Consider the following 24,047-nt stretch of genomic DNA (forward strand, 5'->3'; position numbering starts at 1 on the left):
CTGAACTCTAAAGGACAAAGTATAATTTAGGTGCAAATTTCGTCATCAGCAGAGTCCACACAGACTGACTACGTGCAGCACAGATTTTCTCGACAAGTGGACACAGTTCTCGTCTGTGCGCATCGAATGCACCTGCCATTGACTGTACTTAAAGAGCATCACAAAGCAGCTATTGTGGGCATGTGTCGTACGTATTCATATTCGCTGGCAGTCAGAAGAGTATACTTTGAAAAGCAACGTGGTTTACCAGCGCAAGTCGATCCAGAACATACTAAAATTAAGTATACCTGGGCCTTAAGAAGGGGCACTTACCTCAGTGTCTCCTACTTCCCATTAAATCCAGAGCTGCATATAGGGTTTAAAGAGTAAGACATTGCAAGTCCATCAAGTTTATATTGTAGATACTGTGACTCTTTTGGCAGAGGGGCTTGTGTGACAGTTCTCTGAAGTTCTTGTGAAGAAGCAGGAGATGGTCAAACAATCCAATTTAAATCTTTATTTCTAAAATTTCAGTCCACACACAAAGGGTTTTTTCTTTTCTACAACAATGCACACACAATCACTACTGCTGCGTGCGGGCGGGCCACCCGCCCCGTAACACAGAACAGCTGTTAGAATTAATTTCAATAATTTCAATAGGTGTCAATCCTTACCGTTCTTCCTCTAGCGGCCTCGATCTACACAAAAGTCTCTTGTGACTTTAGTGGCCATGGCCACATTAAGTCAAGTCATTATTATTTGTATAGCTCTTTTCACAACACACATTGTTTCAAAGCAGCTTTACAGGAAATCATGAATTAACAAAAATGTATCTGTAATATCTATAAAGTCGTAGAGTGATCATTGTGTAGTTTGATTGAATATGATTGTAAATTGGGTTAAAATGTAATAATTAACTAATAATGTTTGTTAGAACCCATGTGAGCAAGCTGAAGGCGACTGTAGCAAGAAACACAAAACTCCATAAAATGTTGGTTAATGGAGAAACCAGGCTCAATGTGGGGGCCAGTTCCCCTCTGGATAAACAACATGAATGTAATAAGAGTATTAGTTATTTGTGTGCAGTGCAAGTCATGTTTTAAAATTTGTAAATTAAGGAAGCGTTACGGTCCAGTGTTCACATCATCACCAAATACCCTCATCTTCTGACTTCAGTCATCCGGCCTGTTACTTACTCACCCCCCAATCTACAGAGGAAATCCGCAACACCCACACCCACCTGCGCCCCCGGCTTGTGGACCACCTCAAACATAAAAGGCTGGAGAGCCAGATACGAACGGGTGATCCATGCATTTGAATTCTTCATGCGATGGAGCCACTGGAGTGGGGCATTAGCTAAACAGAGGGTGAAACATGCCCCAACAGATAGTATCAGTGGGTGAGGATCACTCACTTGATGGCCAAACACTCCTTCTCTATTGTGGTGTACTTAGTCTCCCTCAGTGAGAGTTTGCGACTAATGTACAGCATGGGCCGCTCATCCCCCTCCACGATCTGGGACATTACCGCTCCCAACCCCCTGTCCGATGCATCCATCTGCAAGATAAAAGGAATATCAGGAGAGTGCAATAACGGCCCACCGCAAAGTGCAGCTGTCACCAGCGAAAGCCTGCTGATACAGCTCTATCTACTGGACTGGATCTGGAGCCTCTTTTTAATAAGGTTAGTCATTGGACTGATGACGGTTGAATACCCAGATAGCAAAAAATGTCCGCACGGCTTCTTTTTGCCGCCGACCCCAAGCTGTCGGCTATAGGTGCGTCCCACTGGCGAGGATGAAACGTTTGCCGCCGAATTCGTCATTCCCATTTCTTGCGAGATGCCCCCGCGAAAAGCTGGCAGGCCGCCTGCTTCATTTTCTCTGGCGGTTGCCTCGGGCTAATCGACCGCGGCCGGCTGGCGGCAAGCCGCTTTGAAATACGAGGACAGATTAGACTCTCAAAATCGACCAGCCATGTTGGCTATTATTATTTTTTGCTCCAAAGCCATTAGGGTTTATAACATAGTCTTGACTCTTGATTCCATGATAAGGTAAGGTTTAGGAAATGACATTTAAATTACTTTGAAACTCTGAAGCGATTATACAGTAATATATGTAAAATATATTGAATTATTTTATGCACTAGGTGAAAATTGTTTACATTTCTTTGATTGATGCACATTTGAGACATGCACCAATAAACCAAAAATAATTCCTTTTGTAAAAGTTACTTGGCAATAAATATCTTTCTGATTCTGATTAGGTTTTAAAATAGATATTTAATTCATGGTATGAACAATTTAGCAGAATAAATTGATGAAGTTAGACGCAGAAATTTCGTTTATGTCTTTACATTTTTTCCAACCTCGATTTACTTTTAGTTAATTTACCTATTACAGGTAAGGGATTCATTTGCAATTATGACCTGTACAAATGTTTAAGAAAGTGTTAAAGTCCCTGTAAAGGCAATAAAAAAAAATCTTAAAAAAGGGGATAAAAATTGCTAAAACACATTACAAAGACTGTGAACTGTTGAGTACTGAATAGCCTACATGCACAAGCGTAGTGACGAACTTCCGCTGTCGCCAGAAGTCGGCATATCTTTTTACGGTTTACTTGCTCGTCACCCAAAATGTCTGTTTTTACTCGATGTCTCCGTGATCTTCCGAAAATTTGCGTCAGCGATGTTCATCGCATTGTTGATGCCTGGTCCCCTGCTCCGACAAGCAAGAGGGACAAGGGATTTAAACTCTACATATCGAGTTATCTGCACAACTACAAGGGTAAGTATTTTAATCTAATGTGGTGTGCCGGCAGATAGTAGCTAAGCTAGTTCGCCACGTGTTAATTTTTAATGTAACGTTAGTATAGAAGCTTGTTTTTTCTTAGTTTTAAAGCAGACTGTTTGTTAATTTTTGTGATAATTGTAATATCAATTATATTAACTTGCTCTCCTCTCAGTTTATATTAAAGATCAGGGCACAGGTGAAGTCACTGTCAGGGCATTGTGTTACAGGTCCATGAGGAAAACGGAGAAACCTCACAGTTTGAGTGTATGGTGAAGCTAGAATTGATAAGACCGCAGTTATAGGCTTGTTACTTTAATAGCCCGATGGCTAAGGTTATTCATGTTTAATGTAACTCAAAAGAAAACAGTTATTGTAGGCAGGTAAGTTTCCCTAGCTGGTCCCCTCCGGGTAAAATGAGTTCTTATTCAAGTTTTCAACTCAGTCATTCGTTTAAGATGCAATCTTGTGTTATAAGTATTAGGCTATCATGATTATACAGTGAGCAAGCTATATAAATAAGTATTTAATATAATAAAAGTGTAGAGAAACAACCTAGGGTGTAAGGTAAAGGCTGAATATTGTAGATTTATTACAATATGTTGCATGTTTGAATTAAAATACCTGTGGATATGCAACTTCCCACTCATGAAAGTTTTATGTTATTCAAAGGAGCACTCTCTACAAAGGCCTGACTGGAGATTTGCCTGATCTATCTGTCCTTCAGGTGAGTAGGGACATAACAATAGCAAATTTCACTGTACAGTATGATATATCAACCAAAATCTGTATACCAATATTTCATTATTTTCTTTTTCCTCCCCTTTTACAAACAAATATTCTGCTTCAAAGAAAAAAAATGAAATTGATGTTATCATAAGGGTCCTTCATTATGAACTTGTATGCCATGCATAACATACTGTGGATAGAAATTACAGGGAAAGTTACTGGTATGATAATTGTGGTTATATTATATTACTATTATATTTAGTGTATTGCTAATCAATATATTGTTACTTCCCAGGTGACAGCGGCTCACTTATAGAGCAGGTGAAGCAAGTTGGGCCAATGTTGAAGACGTTTGCTCACACTGGGCAAGCAGGTACAACTTGCAAACAACACCTGTGGTTGTTGGTTTAATTCCCACTGGGGCCACCTGTACATGTAGTAGACCTAGATATAAATGTCATAGTTTAGTAGTTGAAGGACCAGGACTGACTACTTTATTCTTTTATTCTGGGAACCCCTGTAGGTGCAGATCAGACCCCAATGCTGCGACGTCTTGGAGAGTTTGGCGATGTTTTGCGTAGCATGGACAACAAAATGGACGCTATGCTGCAACATTTCAGTGCCAATGTGCCGGATGGAGAGTTATCCCTGCCAGGGGATCTGTTACTCCCCCCTAGACACCCAGGAAGATTTGGCGTTGCTTGACAACAGTTTGAGGCAGGATAAAGAGCCCCAGCAACGATTTGTAAGTGTGCCAATTCCGTTTATAACGCCATAGGGTAATCTAAAAAGTACAATTAAGATTGTACACTGCATATTCTACAGTCTGAATCCACAGCCTGTCACATTTTAAATTTATGAGAAGCTTCAGAGAAATGTAATTTGTAACATGTTTTTTTTGGATTTTCAGCTTCGGTTTTTGGCAATCAAATGTGGGAGGGACCTAAAGACAACCGTGTGGCGAATGCTACAGAGTATCTTCTCTAATCACCTTTCCATCAATACAACCTGGACTGGTGTAGGGGATAAAGCATGTGTTAGAGACATGTTCCTGAAGACCATTGTTCAAAGTAAGTTGGATATAGAGGTGTATGACCTTATGCCATTCAAATGGAATGACAGATCTTTATTTTCTACAGGAGCCATCTGGAAGAACCCGGCAACCCAGGATGCCACTGATGAGGTGATCCAGGTTAACGTTACGCATTCCCTGAAAGGAGCATCTGAACGTGAAGGTGGAAAAAGGCGCCTTAAACCTAGGCTGACTACTGACACCCCAGCATCACTGACAACTGGAATCCTTTCTTTATCCTGCAGTCAGTAACATCAAGACCCCTAAAAAAGCCTGCTAAAAGTGTCAGACTACACTCACCCAATCCACACTGTTCACTGTGGAAATTGCTCTTTTTTTTCTCTCGTGACCCTGCTTTGAGGGCAGCTCCTTGGATGAATATGGGATGGTTTGTCCTTTTATACCTGTTATCCTGCACATTCTTTGATACCAAAGATCCCAATTATTTAATATACAATTTGCTGCTTATTTCATTGTTACAGTGCTTAACTATTCTATTTTTAAATATAGCTTGTACATCCTAGATTATACATCTAATACTTGATATCTGCACATAATCTGGTATAAAATATTCTACTTACCGTGACTTTAGTATTGGCTTATTTCATTCCGTCAGTGCTTAACGATTCTATTATAGTTTGTAAATCCTATTTCATACCTCTGATACTTGATATTGCACATTAACTAGTACCAAAAATTCTACTTTCATTCCGTCACAATGCTTAACTGTTATTCTATTGTTAAATATAGCTTGTAAATCCTTGTGTCACAGGTCAGCATTGCAGTTATAATGGTATATTCTACTCCAGAGCTTTACTCTAAATTATTACCACTTATACTATTATTAGAAATGACTTGTAAATATGATGTTATACCTCAATTTATTTGGTATCCTGCACTTTATTTGGTACCAAATATCCTCATTGCTTATGTTTACTGGTAATTCTTTTGTAATTATTGTAAGTGTTACAATGGTTTTTTTTTAAACAAAATTGAATTGAAAACCTGCATGTGTTTTAGTGTGTGTGTGTGTGTATATATAATGTTTGTATTTTTCTGTTATTTATATTTCAGTGATCTGACATCTTGTTTCAATGACAGTTACTGTACTTTGAAATGTGGAATTAAAATACCAAATGGAAATTTGTCTGGTTTGATCAATCATTATTCTTGATAAACTGCATCCTATAAATATATATATATATATATATAGATATACAATAAGCGGCGGCAGATAGCTCGAAAATAGCGTTTGCCGTAGTGGTACGTAGTCATCCCTACCAATTATCCAAGCACAAAAAAAGTGGTTCAGAAAGAATTAAAGGCCATGCTGGATATGGGGGTAACAGTAGAATCCCACAGTGACTGGGCCCGGTGCTGTGTGGATTATAGAAATATCAATGCATTGTCTAATGCAGGTGTGACCCCAAATTGATAAGACTGCAGCGATTGCAGCCTGCTCAAGACCGAAGACCAAAAAGGAGGTGAGACATTTCCTGGGGCTGGCTGGCTATTATCGTAGGTTTGTGCCTAACTACCCAGATAGCAAAGAGTCGGCGGGCCGCTGGCGGTGCTCCGGAGGCAGTAGAAGCGGCAGAATGGCGATATCGCAAACCCGTTTGACGGCGCACCGCCTTCCTACCGCCTTCGTTCCACGGCCAGCCCGCTGGCCATCCGCCGTTCCGCCGCCGTTATATCGAAGGCGGAGCTCCACCCTCTCTGGACCAATGTCACCAAAGTCACGAGGACCACCTTTCTCCAAGATTTTAGGAGGTTGAGGTGGTAAATCTAACTAAATCTGACCTCTATCCTTTTGTTTCACCTCATATTCGGTTTCCCTGACTCTGTGTGACCTCAAAGTGTCCTTGCCACTTGGCGAGTTATTTAGAGCTTGATGAGGGGAGCAATAAAAGGACTTTATCTCCCGTAGTCGAGTAAACCTAATATAAAGCCAGCTTTGACATTCTTGTGCCTGGAGCAAATTTCTTGTATTAATTGCCCCAGCGTTTGTCGTTTTGCTCTCAGGTCAAGAATTTATTGAATTTAGTTTTTGCTGTTTGAAGGTCCCTCCTCCCAATTTTCCAGCAAGATGTAGAGCACATCGCACAATCAATGCACATACAATAATTCAAATGGTGAAAACCCCATGGAGGCCAATAGAAATGGGCCATTATACGGTTTAGTGTTTTTTCCTATTTTTGCTGACAGACCATGGTATTAACAATTGGGTTGTATCCTCTTTGTCTGAGTGTCCTGTGTCACTAGATTCAACTGATCCTTGACAATTGAAAAATATGGGTATGTGTCTGGAATATCTGGCTGGAGGTGTTGTCCATCATTTTCTTTCACTTGGTTTAAGGTGTGCCTAAAGGTCTTGTCTCGCATCTGCTCCAGAAGGGAAATCCTGAGCAGGGAATCCTCTAAGGGCTGGGGAAGCCGAGACTTCCCCTACCTCATGTCCTCCTGATGTGGAGCTGACGAAGACGGCCCTGGCACCGCCTCCCCAGCTAGCGAATAACACACCATGCACTGATACACTTTGTTGCATGACCCTTGCACATATTTTCCCCTCAATAAAGTTGTCAATTCTAGCCAATTTGTACCCAAAATTTGTGGATGGGAGAGGTGCAGCCTCGACACTATGCTTTTGTCTCCAAAATTGAATGATGACCGTCACTAAATGGTAATTTTGAATATTCCCCTGCACACACCATACCTTCACCCACTGGCATGCATCCAAAACCTCGGATTTAAACCAAGCTTTGGTGAATGGAGGTTTGATTACAACCTGAATCCATAAAGGTTTGGTATGTACACCCCTTAATCTCACAGGTATCTGGTGCGCTCCTGTTTGATTGGGGGCAGCCTGTGGTGCATTGGGGATCTGGACCAATGTCTCCACCTTCATCGTGGGAATCAGTCCTGGAAATGCCCAGGTTCCTAGCAGCTCCAGCGGACCAGCCAAGACTTCATGTCCACACCTGTGGCAGCAGATTCACCAGCCTTTGGGGAGAGTGGAGAGGGTTGGGGCAAATTGGTGGGCTGAATGGTCCACAGCATCGGGGAACTGGTTTTGGAGAAATAATTCCCCATTTTATGGGAAACAGGAACAGGACGGTGGGAAGTAGAGTATACACCTCCAATTGTCCTCAGCCAGCTGGACCGCAATATTCAGGGATGCCAGTCAGTGGCACTGGACCCACTCTGCTGTCCCTCTCCATGAGCGTGATGTGAGGCACAGCCAAAAGGGAATCAGTCCGGTGTCGCGGCTGAAGACCCCTCCTAGTGTACCAAGCTCTATAAAACCTGACAGTCCTCCGCTTGAGCCTGGAGGAGTACATGGAACCCAATCACTATGCTTTGTCTTTGTCTCTCTCTCTCTCTCTCTCTCTCTCTCCTATGGTGGTCTGGAATGCCCTTTTATCTCAGCTCTCATTGTAACTCAGAACAGCTGTTACAGATAATTTTGCCCACATCACCACAGATTGCAAACAATTAAAGCTAGGAAATAACTAGTTGACTCTGGGATAGACACATATGCACCTGCAATATTTGTTTTGCAGCTTTCATAGAATAAGATAATTTGATTTGTCTTGTACACTGGATTTTGTATTGTAAACAGTATTCTCTACAGCAGGGATGCTGTATCCTATTCCTGCTCTACCTTTAGAGTTTAGATCCAACCCTAATCATACACACCTGAATCAGATAATCAGTGTTTTGTGCTGCATCCTAATATCCATACTTTTCTATTATATAGTATACCAAAAACAGTATGCCAATGGAGTAGTATGTCAGAATCCACAGTATTCATGAAGCAGTGAGCGAGAAATACCCAGATGGCATACTATTTCTGGTGAGATTCTGAAGTGTGGATCAACTGGACAATTAATGATCCCATAATCATTCGGGAACTGAGGCGACGGCACATACAAAATGCTGGATTTAAAAGAATGGCGGTGAACTGCGAGTCAGGCAGATCTTTTCATCTGTAAGTGCTACATATACCAAGATAATTGTTCCTTGTGCATAAATAGTGCTTGTTTAACAAAACCAGAGCAGATAATTTTTTTTCTTACGTCATATCTGTGGGTCAAGGGTCAATGCCCACATCCACTGATGAAGTATGTCCGAAATCTATTTATACTACTTGCTTCAGGAGCCATATTGCTGTATAGTATAATTATAGAATGTTGGAATAACGGTTTCCACACTGTTAAGTTTTTCCATTGCTTCTACCTCATTAGAAAGCAGAACTTGCTGGTCATCGTTTTGGAATTTGCATTGTGGGCAATATTAATTGAATCTTTCAAGCATCAGTTAAAATCTTAGCCTCCTTTAGCCTCCTCTTCTTATAGGGAAGAGTGGGGCACAAACTAAAACTTCTTAAGTTTATATATTCAAATAATTTTTCTTTCCTCACATTAATCTTCTCCATGTCAGGTACAAATATGTGTTTTTTTTTCATGAATACATCTCGGTTACTGTCAAAACCTCTGTTCCCTGATGGAGGGAAAGAGACGTTGTGTCGATAAAGTGACACTAGAGGTCGATCTTGAGAGCCCGGAATACCTACAGATCTTTGAGAAAAGGGCAATGAGAATTGGTGAGTTGAATTTGCATGCCACTCCCCACGACATACGGGTATAAAAGGGAGGCTAGCAGGCAAGTTCATTCAGGTTTGCACTGAGGAGCCGAGACAAGGTCCTGGCCATTAGAGCGGTAAGTTCTGTCTGTGGCAAGGGGCCCAAAATCTAATTTCCTCCATCAGGGAACGGAGATTACAACAGTAACCAAGACGTTCCCCTTCTATCACTCACTCGACGTTGTGTTGATGAAGTGACACTAGAGGTGTCACTTCACCGAGGGGAGCTCCCATCAAGGCATACCAGAGCGGGCAGTGAAAGGATTCCTGGGAGTCAAACATGTCTACCTGTGCCTTTGACTCCAAATGGACTCCAAATCAGCTGGACCGCTTGAGGGTGGAGCTTCCACTCTCCCCTGAGCGTTACCCGCAGTTCAGCACCGACTGCACGCACTCATTCGTGAGGCGCGTTATCATTGACACTGAGTGTAACTCGGAAAAGAGATGCTCCATGCCGACCAGGTCTCTGTGTGCACACAGAATCTCTCAAGAGTGTGCTAGAATCAGCCAGTCGTCGAGGTAGCTGAGTATGCGTATGCCCACTTCCCTTAGCGGGGCAAGGGTAGCCTCCGTGACCCTCGTGAAAACGCGGGGGGCCAGGGACAAGCCGAAGGGGAGGACCTTGTACTGATACGCCCGACCGCCAAACACGAACCGTAGGAAGGGTCTGTGTCGAGGTAAAATCAAGACACGAAAGTACACGTCCTTCAGGTCTACCGCCACGAACCAAGCTTGATGCCGAATGCACGAAAACATTTGCTTCTGTTACAGCATCTTGAACGGGAGTCTGTGCAAAGCCCTCCGGCCTTCTTGGGAACAATGAAGTAAGGGCTGGAAAAGCTCCTCTTCATCTCGGCTGGAGAGACAGGCTCTATCGCGTCCTTCTCTAGAAAGACGGTGATCTCCACGCGCAGAACGACGGCACTCTCGTTCTTCACCGATTAAGAGAATGCCGTGGAACCGGGGTGGGTGCCTGGCAAATGTAATCGCATAGCCAAGTCTGATGGTTCTGACGGGTTGGGAAGGATAACCACGTGCCCAAACTCCGGGCAAGGGGCACTAAGGGAAGAATAGCATCCGACGTTCCTGGGGGTGGGGCCACGCAGCGGGAGGAAGCAGGGAGACCCTCCAAGCACTTACCTTGCTTCGTGCGTCCGGCACAAGGCAGGCCAGCGACTGAGGAGGAGGGCCTCTTGGGGTGTCCTCAAAACGCATCACCGGCGGCTGGCCCGCTGGGGAATTACTCGGCGGGACCGTACCCAGTGAAGCCTGCGAAACGTCTCCAGCGTCAACCACTTCAGCATCGTACCTGTAGGTAGGAGGCCCGGGAAGGGGGGCGGCTGAATAAGCGCTCCCTCAGAAGAAGGAGAGTCTCGCTCGTAAAGTGGCCATGGTCATGTTCTCGCAGTGAGAACATGAACCATCCAAAAACGCTTCCTCAACGTGACTGTAAAGGGATCAATGGAAAGGAGGAGGCGAGAACCGGCTTTTCAATATAAATAATAGGTTTAATGATAAACTAAATAGACAACACAAACACACACATGACGGACATGTCCGCTAACGATCTCTCTCTCCCGCACGGCCCTCTGCAGTCAGCCTTTAAACCTCATGGAGGCATAATTAGCCTAATACGGCACATAATCAGGTGTGTAGTATCACGACCCGGCCCCGCCCTCCGCCCTGCCACAGTGACACTGGCAGTGTTTTGTGCTGCATCCTGAGGCAGTGTTTGTGACCGTCAGAGGCGGATAGGAACTGCACAGAGACAGAACAGCATCTTTAAAAAGACATTCAACTTCACTGTGCACACTTTTTTTTAGAGAAAATAAACTCTTCAAAGTGCTGTCAAAGCACCCAGGGGTGTAGTCTGCAGTGGACTGCAGAGTGGAGAGAGACCGCTGGAAAGCGCCGTAGATCCAACACAACGCTCTGAGAGAGAAGGTGAATGAATGAGCAGACGACTTCAGCTTGCTGTAGTGCGATCGTTCGGCTCCGAAGGAAAAACCTGAATGAACTTGCCTGCTACCTCCTTTTGTACCTGTATGTCGGGGGGAGTGGCATGCAAATTCAACTCGCCAATACTCATTGGCCTTTTCTCAAAGATCTGAAGGTGTTTCGAGCTCTCAAGATCGACCCCTAGTGTCACTTCATCTACACAATGTCGAGTGAGTGACAGAAGGGGAGTTGCATATACTTTTTCTACCATCTACCTCGAAAGAAGGAAAGTGAAATTGTACCAACTGTGGGGCACGTTGTATCATGACCATATGACAGCATCTGATCTAATTAAAATACCTAGAAGATAAACTAAAATATTATGTCAATAAAAGATGTTTATTAACTTGTCATATATCAAATAGCAATAATTTTGACATTTGACAATGAATACACAACAAAGTCACATCATTAGCCGAAATAATCAGAAGTAGAATCATAATTAGCTTTATTGTATAGACATAATGCATAGATGGATGACACACACACACAGCTGCACACACGCATAAATACAGTATGTGACTGCAGGGAATTTTGTAGTGTTTGTTCTAATTAGGGCACTCTGAAATGCAGGATTACAACCTGCCCCATCAGTACAACTCGGATTTAAATCTGGCCAGTCACTTCTGCTGGCTAACTAAGATTTAAAAGAGTATGCAAGGTGCAAAATAAAAGATTGGAAATTTTAATTATACATTTAATTATTATTAAAGTTTGCCTCATTAAAAAAAAAAAAAAAAACACTAAAAGCAGAGATTTGCTGTTGACAAATTAACTTCTTTTGATATCTTTCAAAGTTTTTAAAAATTTTGCAGCAATTTTTTGCTGTACACAGCGTTTCCTCTTACCAGTGTGTGTGGAAACGTTTAAACCATGTGTGTTACAACTAGCCCTGTGTTTAAGCCCCCCTCTCGCCTATGTATGATTTTAAAAAGAGATGTTTTAGTGAATATCATTGCAGTCTTTTCAATACAACAGCAGTGGATAGTGCCTCACTTTGTAGCTTTAATAAGAAACCAAAAACATCATAGAAGTAGTCCATGTGACTCCATGTGATGTCACAAAGGTTTGCCAGAATTCTGCAGCTCCTCAACGGTAATGGTTAACCTGCAGCAAACCTTTGGCAACAATAAAGAATTTGCCGAAATCATGAGTGACGAATTTGCACCAAATTTGTGGCAAGTTTGCAGCAAGTTATCCAGAACTCTATATTTTTGTAAGCTTGATTTTTGTGCCCTGGCTGTCATGTCTAGATGTGTTTTTGTTAATGTTTTGTTTTCATGTCTTTTATTTTGAAATTTCTAGTTCCTGTTTCATGTCATGTGATTTCATGTTTTCCTCCATGTTCATGTGTCTAGTTTTCATTGGTTTATTGTTTCATTAGGTTGTTATCAGTTCTAGTTTGTCATTGGTTTTAGTTTATTGTCTTGTTATCTTGTTTAGAGTTCTGTTTGTTTTACGATTTATCATTGGGTTATGTTTCCCCATGTCCATGTATTTAAGCCCTCATGTTTGCCATTGTCCTTTGTCGAGAATTGTTTGTGTAGCCTCGTGTCTTATCAAGTCAAGTCTAGGTTAAGAATAGTCAAGTTCATATTTATGTTTGCTATGTTTTACATGTGGATTTATGGTTGTTAGATTTCACTATTGTAAATAAACTGCACCTGGGTTCTTACATCATCATCTTCATCTGCTCCTGTGTCATTGCCTGCCAGCAACGTTACAGAATACTTGACCTAACCATGATCCCAGCAGTTCAGCTCATACGGCCAAGTCAGGGGAATCGTCCCTCGGAGGACTATGTGGATGACTTTTGCGATCTGGCCTGCCAGGTGGATTTTAGTGTGGTTGCCCTCAAGGACATTTTTCAGGTGGGTTTGAGTGAGTCAATCTCCACTTTGATGTCTGGTGGTCACAGTTCCCTCACCCTGGCGCAGTATATTGACCTTGCCCTAGAGATCACTGGTTCCACGTTCACTGTGGGGGAAGTGGATGTCGATACAGCATCCAACGTCATGGTCGACAAGCCAGCGCCCATGCCTGCCACGGCCAACGAGCCAGCGCCCACGCCTGCCACGGCCAACGAGCCAGAAGCCTCGTCCATCCCAGAGCCTGCGTTGCCAGCCTTGTCCGTCCCAGAGCCAACGTTGCTATCCTTGTCTGTCCCAGAGCCAGCATTGCCAAATTAGGCCTCAAGGAGGAGGAGGAAGAGAAGGGCTATAAGCGCATTATTAATAGCTATAAGCGAAAACTATAGGTGTCGACAACGTATTATATAGCCTACTCCAACATCGAGTGCAAAGTGGGGAGTTGAAAAAAAACTTACGGTGCTCTGTCATCTGCAGCTGCTGGTGCATTGCCGTGGTGCTAGAATGGAAGGCCATCTCCATTTTGCAAAGAGGACATATCACGTAATTGTTTCCTTTTAAATTAAAGAATTCCCATACTTTAGAGGAACGAGTGCATGCCGCCTTGCACTTCTGATAGTCTGAGGAACCACTGGTGTTACTACTACTCGCCGGCGCCGCCATCTTTGTTTTGGGTCCGACAAATCGACGCGCATATTTTGCATCGACGTATTTTTTGCGTTGACGTCATCGATGACGTCGACACGTTGTCCCAGCCCTAGCTCCGTGCCATGTCACAGCCAAGCCAGAGTCAGCTCCGTGCCATGTCACAGCCAAGCCTCAGCCTGCTCCATGTCACAACCGAACCTCAGTCTGCCCCATGCCATGTCACAGCCAAGCCCCAGACTGCTCCCTTTCATGTCACAGACGAACCTCAGACTGCTCCATTCCATGTCACAGCCAAACCTCAGTCTGCTCCATGGAGCAAGCCTCTGCTCCACGGTCCAGGCATGCCTCTACCGGTTGTTCTGCTTGCACCTTGCGCCCTTCACCAAAGAGATCCAATGTGCGTTCTCTCCCAGGTTAGCCACTAAGCTTTCACTTCCTGGATGATTCTTCCTCCTTATCCTTCTGGCCTGCCAATTCAGCAGAGGAATTTTTGACCAGACCCACTACAAGCTGCAAGTGCTCTGTATCGGGGTAGGGCTCCACAGGCTTAATTCCCTCTTCAGGCAACTCCCTGTGATGTATTTTCCACGGTACGGTCCAACTGCCAGGCGGACCCGCGTATCTCTTGGGCAGTCCCTCTGCCCCGGTCGCTGTGTTTGTAGAGCTCCTCCCTCTTCAGGTAGGACCTGCCACCGCTCCGACATGTGGCCTGACAACCCACGTGGTGTATTGGTCACATATCACCTCCCCCTAGCCTGGGCAAGATTTGGCCTCCACAGGGTCTTTTCAACTTGAGAGTATAGGACACATTTCATAGTGTTAAGATAGCCCCAGCCACTTTAAACTCCATGCAAGAGACATAGAGAGAGAAAATGCTGCGGCTGCCAAGCTTGCTCCCATGCTGGTCATGTAGCACCCGTTACCCCCTCAGGGGTGCTGGGAACCTAAGGTCTGTATATGACACCTTTTCTGGGGGCGTTGGTGAGGGTTTCATGTGGCCGATACAGCTGCTTCTAGCAGCAGCCTGCTTGCACCTGTGTCAGCAGTTCACGTAACACAGTCTAGTGCATGGCGCATCTGAACCTTGTGTCACTTAATTCGACAAAACGTTGAGTGAGTGACAGAAGGGGAACGTCATGGTTAGTGCTGTAACCTCCGTTCCCTGAGGGAGGGAACGGAACGTTGTGCCATGACACTGGACCTACCACTGTAAACGGCCGTACCTTATTCTCGGGTTCTCAGTGCAAAAACCTGACTGACAGACACATGCCCACTTCCCTTTATACCCGTATGTCCGGGAGCGGGACATGCAAATTCTGTCTGTCTCTGAATTTCTCAAGTTCAGAGGTACACAAGGCTCCCCAGGAAGACCCCTTGTGTCTCTTCATTTGACACAACGTCTCGTTCCCTCCCTCAGGGAATGGAGGTTACAACAGTAACCATGACGTTTTTATGTCTGTCCCATAAACTGCCCAACTTGACACATACCATACCGAGACGTATCTACTCTTGATGAGACTAAATTATTCTTGTAAAAGTCATGATGCAGAGAAAAGGCCATTGCTACTGACATAATATAGAACCGTTGAGCCCAAAGGGACCCTGGTTCGAGTCCATCCATCCTGAGTCATTGTGTCATGATCACATTCCCTTTCACTCTCTATACTTTCCTGTAAGTGCTGTACTTTTCTGTATAACATAAGGCAAACAACAACCTGGAGATATTGAAAAGTACAAATTTCATTAGCAAAAGGAGGTTTGTTAAAGAAGGGTCCACTTTCTGATCTGTGTAGTTGTAAGTATCAGTGGAATGTATACCAGAAATATGAATGAAACGCATAGGAACAGAATAATAAATGCTGTCCAATTTTATTTGAAGTCTAGATACAGTAATTCCATCTGCACTTATTGATACACTTTAAGCACTTTACAATCTCTAGTGACTAAGTGGCTACTTCAGCAACTCAAGGGCCCTGATAAATGTCATCTGCTGATAAAGACCAGTATTGGAAAGGAAATTTGATTAACATACATTTCTCAATTTTAATGCTAATACATAATGTATGGTCACTCAATATCACTCAGTTTCTAATAATATAGTATGTGTGTTTCTTCAACTTTTAGCACTCTGGACTTTTAGAAAGTACTGTAAAGTCTCATTATAACTTTTTTCACACTCTTACAAGTTTTATTTTTATTTTTCTGCCTACAATTTCCGACAGTGTACTGTATACACATACACCACTTTTTATTTCTGAAAGTCATGAAAGGGACATGAAGGTGAAATAACATTAACTCCTTTATCACGCTATAGCTAACATTCAATGTATCCTAAATACACACAATTAAATAATATTTTAAAATTGATTTGCATAATTTCGCAAAATTAGTGGGATTGGAAAAGATGCAGATTTTACTTTTAAACAATAATTTGTGTTTTTATAATGGATTTTCAAAGTTTAATATTGAAAATCTTGCTCTAGGATAAGCTGAAAACATTACAATCTGTACATGAAAAGCATTTGAAAAGTACCAAGAATCAATTATGAAATCATGGTGAAAAGTTCCCAATTCCTTTGTTTCAAACATTTTAAATCTGTTAGTTTTCATAAAAATAAACCCATGGGACATGAAAGTGCTCAAAGTTGAAGAAACACCCAATTTCAACTTAAAACACCCGTAGATTTCCTCTACTTAAACTACTGCTGAGGGGCTGGCTGAAAGTGTTTGAGGAGCGGAAAAGGCAATTGACGGTGCTGAGGAGGCTGACTCACTACTACTATGACTGTGTTTCCGCTGATAAATTGAATAATGCATTTTTAACACCCTCTCCCACGTGTCCTCAAAGCTTACAAGTGTCAAGCCCGCTCTTTCAAGTGCAGCAAGAACTATATTCTTACTCCATAACTGATGTGCCCCAGGCACTGCAACCTTCTCCTTGTAATAAGCATATAGTATCACACAGACACTCATGTCATGTCACTAGTGGATATTTCAGGAGTGCAGTACTGCTGTACTTACTCAGACTTGCTTTGTAAACCAAACTTGATATTTGCAGGCACACCACAAATTTGCTGAAGATTAGTTTTTTTGTGGCAAGACCAAGAGTCCTCATTTAGCCATCATCATAAAATTTCTAAAACAAAATTATTAATTTGCAGTAGAGTCATAACAAACCAATAGCAATAGCTTATGAGCAATAACTTAAATGATTATGGAAAAGGATCAGGCTTTTTGTAGTGACTAAGCTACTAACTAAATACAAGAGGTATGATGTAGTCAGACCTAATCAACATAAGGTGTTCTCCTGGGAAGTTTACTTAAGAACTAGAAAGTTGTTATTACAATATGACATTGATTCAAGTGATTTTGGTGTGAAAAAAAATGGATACACTGGGCAATGTCAAATTTATTTCTCTCTTCTTTACTTAAGGAAGCTTGTGAAACAAAACAAAAAGAAATCAAATTAAAGGGCCGTTCACACTGAATGCATTTTTGCATCCAATTGCACTGTTTTTCAATTGTTTTTCTATGTAAACGTGATAGATGGATGCCTTTGATTGTTGCGTGCATCACACTGTTTTTGCAACGGCAGTGCAATTTTGAGATGTTGTGTCAAGTTAAAAAAAATTCAACTTTAAAAATATGTCTCAAGACAACTTTATTCCATCTTATTCTCAGTTTTTAGATTTTTCGTGTTTTCACACGAGATTGTTTTGTCACACAAGCCTGCCACCACATTTTTTTCCTTCACTATTCTTCATCAAAAGTACACAAAAAAAAAATCTTACAAAATAAATTTTACAGTCTCCATTTACAATTACAACTTTACTATGACCAATACAAATTGGCTTCCATCATAATTATTTTATTGACACACCCCCAATTTGGAAAGTCATGAATTAATGAAATCCAAAGTTTTCCATTAGTAGTTACAAAATGGTGCCATTTTTGATGTGCACTCATCTTGTGAATGCGATTATTTTGACTTGACTTAAAGGCAGCATGAGAATGAACAAATCTTCAGCTAAAAAAATGGTGCTATATAAACAGTGTAACAGGCTTGACAGGATGGATGAATCTAAATGTGAGAAAGTTCTGAATGTGAACATTTGCCATAGTGACATATCGGCAGTTTGTCAAACAGCTTGCAGTGTGAAAGCTGTTATGAACTGTGTTGTCCTGCTGAGGTTAACAAACTGCTTCCCTCATCCATGTAATAATCCACCCTGATGGCAAGAGGCAGTCTGCTTCTGTTACCCTTTTAACACAAATGCCAGTGATGCCCTATGTGTGTTAGCAGTTTGTCCATTAGGTGAGAGGCATGACTGGCACAGTGAAGAGGCATCTGTTAGTGATGTCTGTGAATTTGCCCTCTCCAGTGACAATGACGTCAAAGAACATTATGTGTGATGACAGACAGTGTTATTCATTTCCTTACATTTCATTTTTATGCCCAAAGTAAACTGTGCCGTGATCATTTTATTTTCTTGAACCTGTCAAATGACTGAATCTGTATGCGTATTTGAGTGTGCATGCAGTTTTAATAACAACCATATGACTTTCTGCTTCACTACATTACAGACAGTCACCTGGATTTAAAAATAATGGGTTTTTTTTAAACAAAATTTATTTTTAAATTTGGATTCAAATTTAGTGACCCAAGTGGCCCAGCACAACATAATTATCCAAGCAAATAAAATATGTAAACAAAAATGAAATAAACCACAACACAACAAAATTTGACACAACCCGACAAAATTAAGCCACAACATAACAGAAAAAAAACAATTAAACCATAACACTAGTGAATTTAGCCACAAGAGAAAAAAATTAAGGCACAACACAACATAAGTGAGGTATGGCACAACAAAATACGATACAACATAACAGAAAAGCCACAGAACAATTAACTTAAAAAGCACAACACAACAAAATTAAGCCACGGCACAAAGAAAATACCACTGCACATCAATAGAAAGCCACATCACAAGAAAATTAAGCCACACCAAAATGGAAAAGCCACAGCTCAACAGAAATAGGCCACAGCACAATAAAATAAAGACAAAGCACAACTAAACTAAGCCATAACATAACCTAACATAACGTCTTGGTTACTGTTGTAACCTCCGTTCCCTGCCTATTAACAAGTGCACACGGCCCCACCTTCCCTACGGCCAACATAAGTCTAGATGTACTTACAATGGGAATTTGTTGTATCAGCCAGTTTTGACCTTTTCTCCTTTTACGTTTACATTTATGCATTTGGCAGACGCTTTTATCCAAAGCGACTTATAGTGCACTTATTACAGGGACAATCCCCCCGGAGCAACCTGGAGTTAAGTGCCTTGCTCAACGACACAATGGTGGTGGCTGTGGGGATCAAACCACCAACCTTCTGATTACCAGTTTACTGGTTATGTGCATTAGACCACTACCACCACCACCACTCTTGTAAAAATAAAAATGTACTTATCTGGGACCAAGATATATTCATGCCGGGGAAGGTGTTCTTTTCCCCCATGGAGAAAGGACATCGCGGAGACCACATCCTGCCCGAAGGGTGGTTAACATGTGAAGAGCACATCACATGGACTTACAAACCGGGATGTACCACAAATGGAAAGGTGTCCCTGTGGTAGGTCCTACCTGGAAGGGAGGAACTCTACATGCGCAGCGACTGGTGGCAGAGCAGAGCTCTGCCCAGGGGAAGACACAGGTTTACCATCAGGGAAACCGTACTGTGAAAACACCGCATATGGGATTACCAACAGGGAACCACTACATATGGAGCACCTATACCAAGTACAGGGGCTGACCTAACAGGGCATACTTCATGAGTACTGGGCCTGGCATTGAATTCCTGCGCCAAATTCTCTGCATGGTGAGGTTGGTCGCTGAACATAGCTCCTGCATCAATCCCGGGTCAGGACTACCCTCGTGCAGCTCTTTCAGTGCCTTGGCCTGGTGGACCTGCAGGAGGGCCATGGCATGCAAGGCGGAGGTGGCCTGTCCAGCAGCAATGTAAGCCTTGGCCATCAAGGACGACGTGAACTTACAGGCCTTGGAAAGGAGCCCAAGACACTTCCACCAGGTGGCGGCATTTTGCGGGCACAGGTGCACCGCAATCGCCTGCTCCACCCTAAGAACCTCCGTGTACCCCCTGGCCGCCCCACCATCGAGAGTAGCGAGAGCAGAGGAACCCATGAAATGGCACCGGGCAGTAAAAGGTGCCCGCCACGACTTTGTGAGTTCCTCATGCACCTCCGGGAAGAAAGGAACTGGGGCAGAGCATGGCTGTGTGCAGCGCTCTGAGCCCAGGAAACAATCGTCCAGCCCGATGCTTGAGGCAGCCCGGGCAAGCTCCGAGTCGGCCTCTGACTGGGTGATCGCACCAGATGGTGGGAGCCCAGCCAAGTCTTCAGTGTCTGACAGCAAAAGCCCTCTCTCTGATGCTGTGATCGATACCTCATCCTCATCTCGAGCCCCGAATGAGACATTAAGTCCGCCCTGGGGCGAGCCGCCTGACTCATCCATGAACCCGACTGGTGGAAACGAGCGTACGGGGAATGGGAGGTCTGTGGGGATTCACATGGTGGAAATGCGCCCATTGAAGCCCCCAAATCGCCCCCCAGCGCTAGCCGCAGTGGCCTTGTGCATGTAAGCAGAATGGCCAGGGCGGGGAGTGGCTGGAGTGGCTTTCCCCCTATGAAAGAAAGAAAGCTGCAATCGTAACGTCACCATGGTCATGTTCTCGCAGTGAGAACATGAACCATCCACGAACACTGTCTCAGTGTGACCATGACCCATACAGACCAATGACTGCACCAAGTAACTGCACATAAATGGAAAGGCATCTTTAAAAAGATGCTTTCCATCAGTGCTTACTCTTTTAGAAGAAATAAACTCTTTTAATGTGGCTTCTGAAGCGCCCAGGGGACGTCAGAACGTGAGTGACAGATAGGGAACATAATTTTGGCTTAATTTGTTGAGTTTTCAGGTTTTATTGCTTTGCTAATTTTGTTGTGTTGTGCACCCCTGGGCCACCGTAATGTTACCCCGAATGTTTGAAAGATCATCTTGTGTGCTTTAATAAAAGCAAGGAAATTATTTAGATTTTGTTTTTAAATTAGAGTTGAATCCCAGATTGTCAATGTTGTCTCAGTCTCACTGGACTTCACTCTATGTGCAAACTGCTTGAATTCTTTTCACCATTTTGCCAGCTCTCCTGGGTTTGTCTGTTGAGTCTGGTACCTGTTAGGGCACTTCCAAAACTGATTTGCTGACTGAAGCTCAATTCAAAAAGTAAAACTCCGATTAGCAATTTGTTTGTGTTCTTCTGAAGGTACAGTGCAAATATAGAATGAGGACAAACACAGATCAGCAATGGGAAATGAGTCTTTTCAGCATACCAAGACTAAGAGCAAAAAAACAATATCAAGGTCTTGCCTCACGTGAATAATGGAAAACAAATGGCCTACTGCTCGTTGGTGCTCTATAACAGCCATCATTCTTTCTGTTCACGTGTTTCTGAGAGACAGACGCTTCACTAGTGACATACATGTCATATTGCAATTTGAAATATGTCCCTCAAAGCTTCTGTCTTAATATGATATAATAAGGTTGGTAATTGTCTTTGTTCTAAACTGTAAAATGTCCTCCCAGAATTGAATTGCTCATGCCAAACCACAATTACTCCTGTTGTTTAGGCAGTAAATTTATCCCCAGTTTTCTTAAATATTGAATGTTAAACTAAGTGATCGTAGTTAGCAATGACACATATTGCTGTCATGTTTTACCATGGTTACACTAACTCAACTTAAGAAACTTAATGTGAGACTCATGTTGACTTTTATTATGTTGAATAAACTTGGGGAAACTTCACCATGCTCATTCAGTTTACGAAACAAACCACTCATACACTGGCATATGGAACGATTTATACTTGATCTGACACTTAAATATGTTTGTTTGGTGTTACTAATGTATTCAGGTTGATTCAGTGATGTTAAATCATTGAAAAAAACCTAATGTTAAAAATAAAAAATTAGTGTAAGAATATAATGGCGACGATATTAGAATAGTGGATGTGTGCCATGTGTTTGCACTCTGGCCATTATTCAGGATTTTGAAACAGCTGGAGAGCAGATGATAAGAGATAACCAGATGAGCAGCAAGGATCATAACTGAATAGCTCTATATTAAAGATTCATATCTTAAATATTATCCATCTCCATAATAAATACTCCATGTTGAAGTAGACTTCAATGTCCTCTTGTCCAATTTTAAGAAATATATTGGATTTCAGTCATGACAACTCTCAGAAAGATTTAGTTTGTTAATGTGGGTATAACATTTTGATAGGATTCTTGTCTTGCTGGACTGTATTTGCTATGCTGCTGCTGCTGTAGAGCAAGTACAAAGACTTGCTACTGATAGAACATGCACAGCTACACGAGCATGTGGACATGCTGCTGCACAATAAGACAAACACAAGACATGTTGCATCTGCCATGAAAGACATGTTGCATCTGGCATGTAGGACATGTTGCTGCTGCACAATTACAAATACAATCCCCATGTTGCAGATCAAAACATGTGGAGCCAGGGAGGATAAGGGTATCGAACTTGCAGTGTGCTGCAGTGAAACCAGCTTACCTGCAAATCTGAGCAATTTAAATGTTAGACAAAGAAAGAGGACACCAGTTGATTGGCTGTCCGATTTCTTGACCAAATGACCAATCAGCTTACACCATGCGAGCGATTGAGTTAACATATCACATGAGCAAGCCATTTGGCAACAGTTAACAACTTCAGAGAACCTATCAGCTTGTGCCATGTAGAGTTTCATGCCTGAACTTCAGTCATTTCATCCAATCCTATCCACTTTTCCTACGTCCCACAATGCTTAGCATGAAATGTAGTTGTTACTTCCGTTATTAAGTAAACACAGTTGATGTTGTGGCGTCCATCCGTTCATTCTTTCATTACGGTGTTGGGATTCATGAAAACAGACAACAGTCACTATGCCGGAGTGTTACTGAATGATAATAAACTGCAAAAAAGTCATAAAGACAAAGAAAGCACAAACAAAACCGGCAAACTTTTTCTCCCAGATGCAGCCGAGATTTAATCAAAGCACAAACACAACATTTCGAGCAAAATTTTTTTTGTTGTTTTAGTGGATTACCTGTATTTGCTGTGTAAGCTTATCTTGTCCCATTGCATGTTCAAATCAGACGTGAAGTCTCATCCTTGGGAATGTAATAGTTTTTCAATGGTTATTTCGTTTGAAATCTGCACATAAATTGAATTTGGCGGGTGATTGATGCATCAGAACTGCGTTTTAAACCTCAAATGCGATGTGGTTTTGATTACCACTGTATGTGTGTGGCAGGGCGGAGGACGGGGCTGGGTTGTGATTCCACACACCCAGCCCCTAATCAGGCTAATTAGCCCTTGAGAGGGATAAAGGCTGACAGAAGATGGCAGTGCGACAGAGAGAGAGAGATTTTCGGGCAGCTGTCCGACACCTGTGTGTGTGTTTGTCTTTTTGGTTCAGATTTATATTAAACTATTATTTATATTGTCAAGCCGGTTCTCGCCTCCTCCTTTCCATTAATCCATTTACACTGGTGCCAAAACCTGAGAAGGAGGAGGGATCCGCCATAGTAGAGTCCTCGACACTACCATCCACCCCAACGGAGCAGCCCCGGGCATCTGCCGGGGGACGGAGGAGCCTGGCCGACTGAGAGCAGATGAATGGCCGCTGAACGCGATGGGAAAAGGGGCTCCTAGCCGACCACCTGGAGTGGTCAGGGCCACTGCCAGGGGCAGAGGTAGACCCCTACCAGCCTATAAACATGGTGGGGTCATGACGACCACCGACTGTGAGTGGGGAGGGGCTTCCGGCTGACCACCTGGAGCAGGAGAATCACTGCAAGGTGCGGGGGAGACCCCCTTCTGTTTCCCGAGAATGCAGGGGGCGTTCCGTCTACCAGGGGCTGGAAGACTGCCTCCGATCCACCCAGGAAGACATGACTGTCATCCATTAGAGGGTGGTGGAGTGGCCGAAGACCGAGCTACGACGTAATGGAGAACCGAGCTACGACGTAAATTCCCCTCTCCTCTCCCACTGCCGCTCCGAGTTGGCCTTTCCCTATCTTTTTTTAAATGCTTTGTTAATTTGGCACGATCGCTGTTACGCAGTGTAGGTGCTACATTTTGTTTTGTTTCTCTCCTCTCCCTGTCCACTCCCCTGATCCAGGTAGACGGGAATGACCTGCCAGCAGACAGGACACAAGGCACGCCCCCCAGGGAA

At 43.0% G+C, this 24,047-nt stretch overlaps 1 protein-coding gene and 1 long non-coding RNA gene across 2 annotated transcripts in view; both read left to right on the top strand.

The window, feature by feature from the left end:
• Nucleotides 1-24,047, top strand: part of LOC127634964 (ADP-ribosylation factor-like protein 15) — a 187,321-nt gene that overhangs the window by 43,691 nt on the left and 119,583 nt on the right. The gene's annotated exons all lie outside the window — the stretch shown is intronic.
• Nucleotides 853-5,695, top strand: LOC127634974 (uncharacterized). Its single transcript, XR_007969432.1, has 5 exons — nt 853-3,493; nt 3,791-3,868; nt 4,019-4,240; nt 4,406-4,565; nt 4,635-5,695. It is a non-coding gene; the product is annotated as an uncharacterized LOC127634974 (long non-coding RNA).

This window comes from Xyrauchen texanus, chromosome 4 (assembly GCF_025860055.1).
Source record: "Xyrauchen texanus isolate HMW12.3.18 chromosome 4, RBS_HiC_50CHRs, whole genome shotgun sequence".
NCBI lineage: Eukaryota > Metazoa > Chordata > Actinopteri > Cypriniformes > Catostomidae > Xyrauchen > Xyrauchen texanus.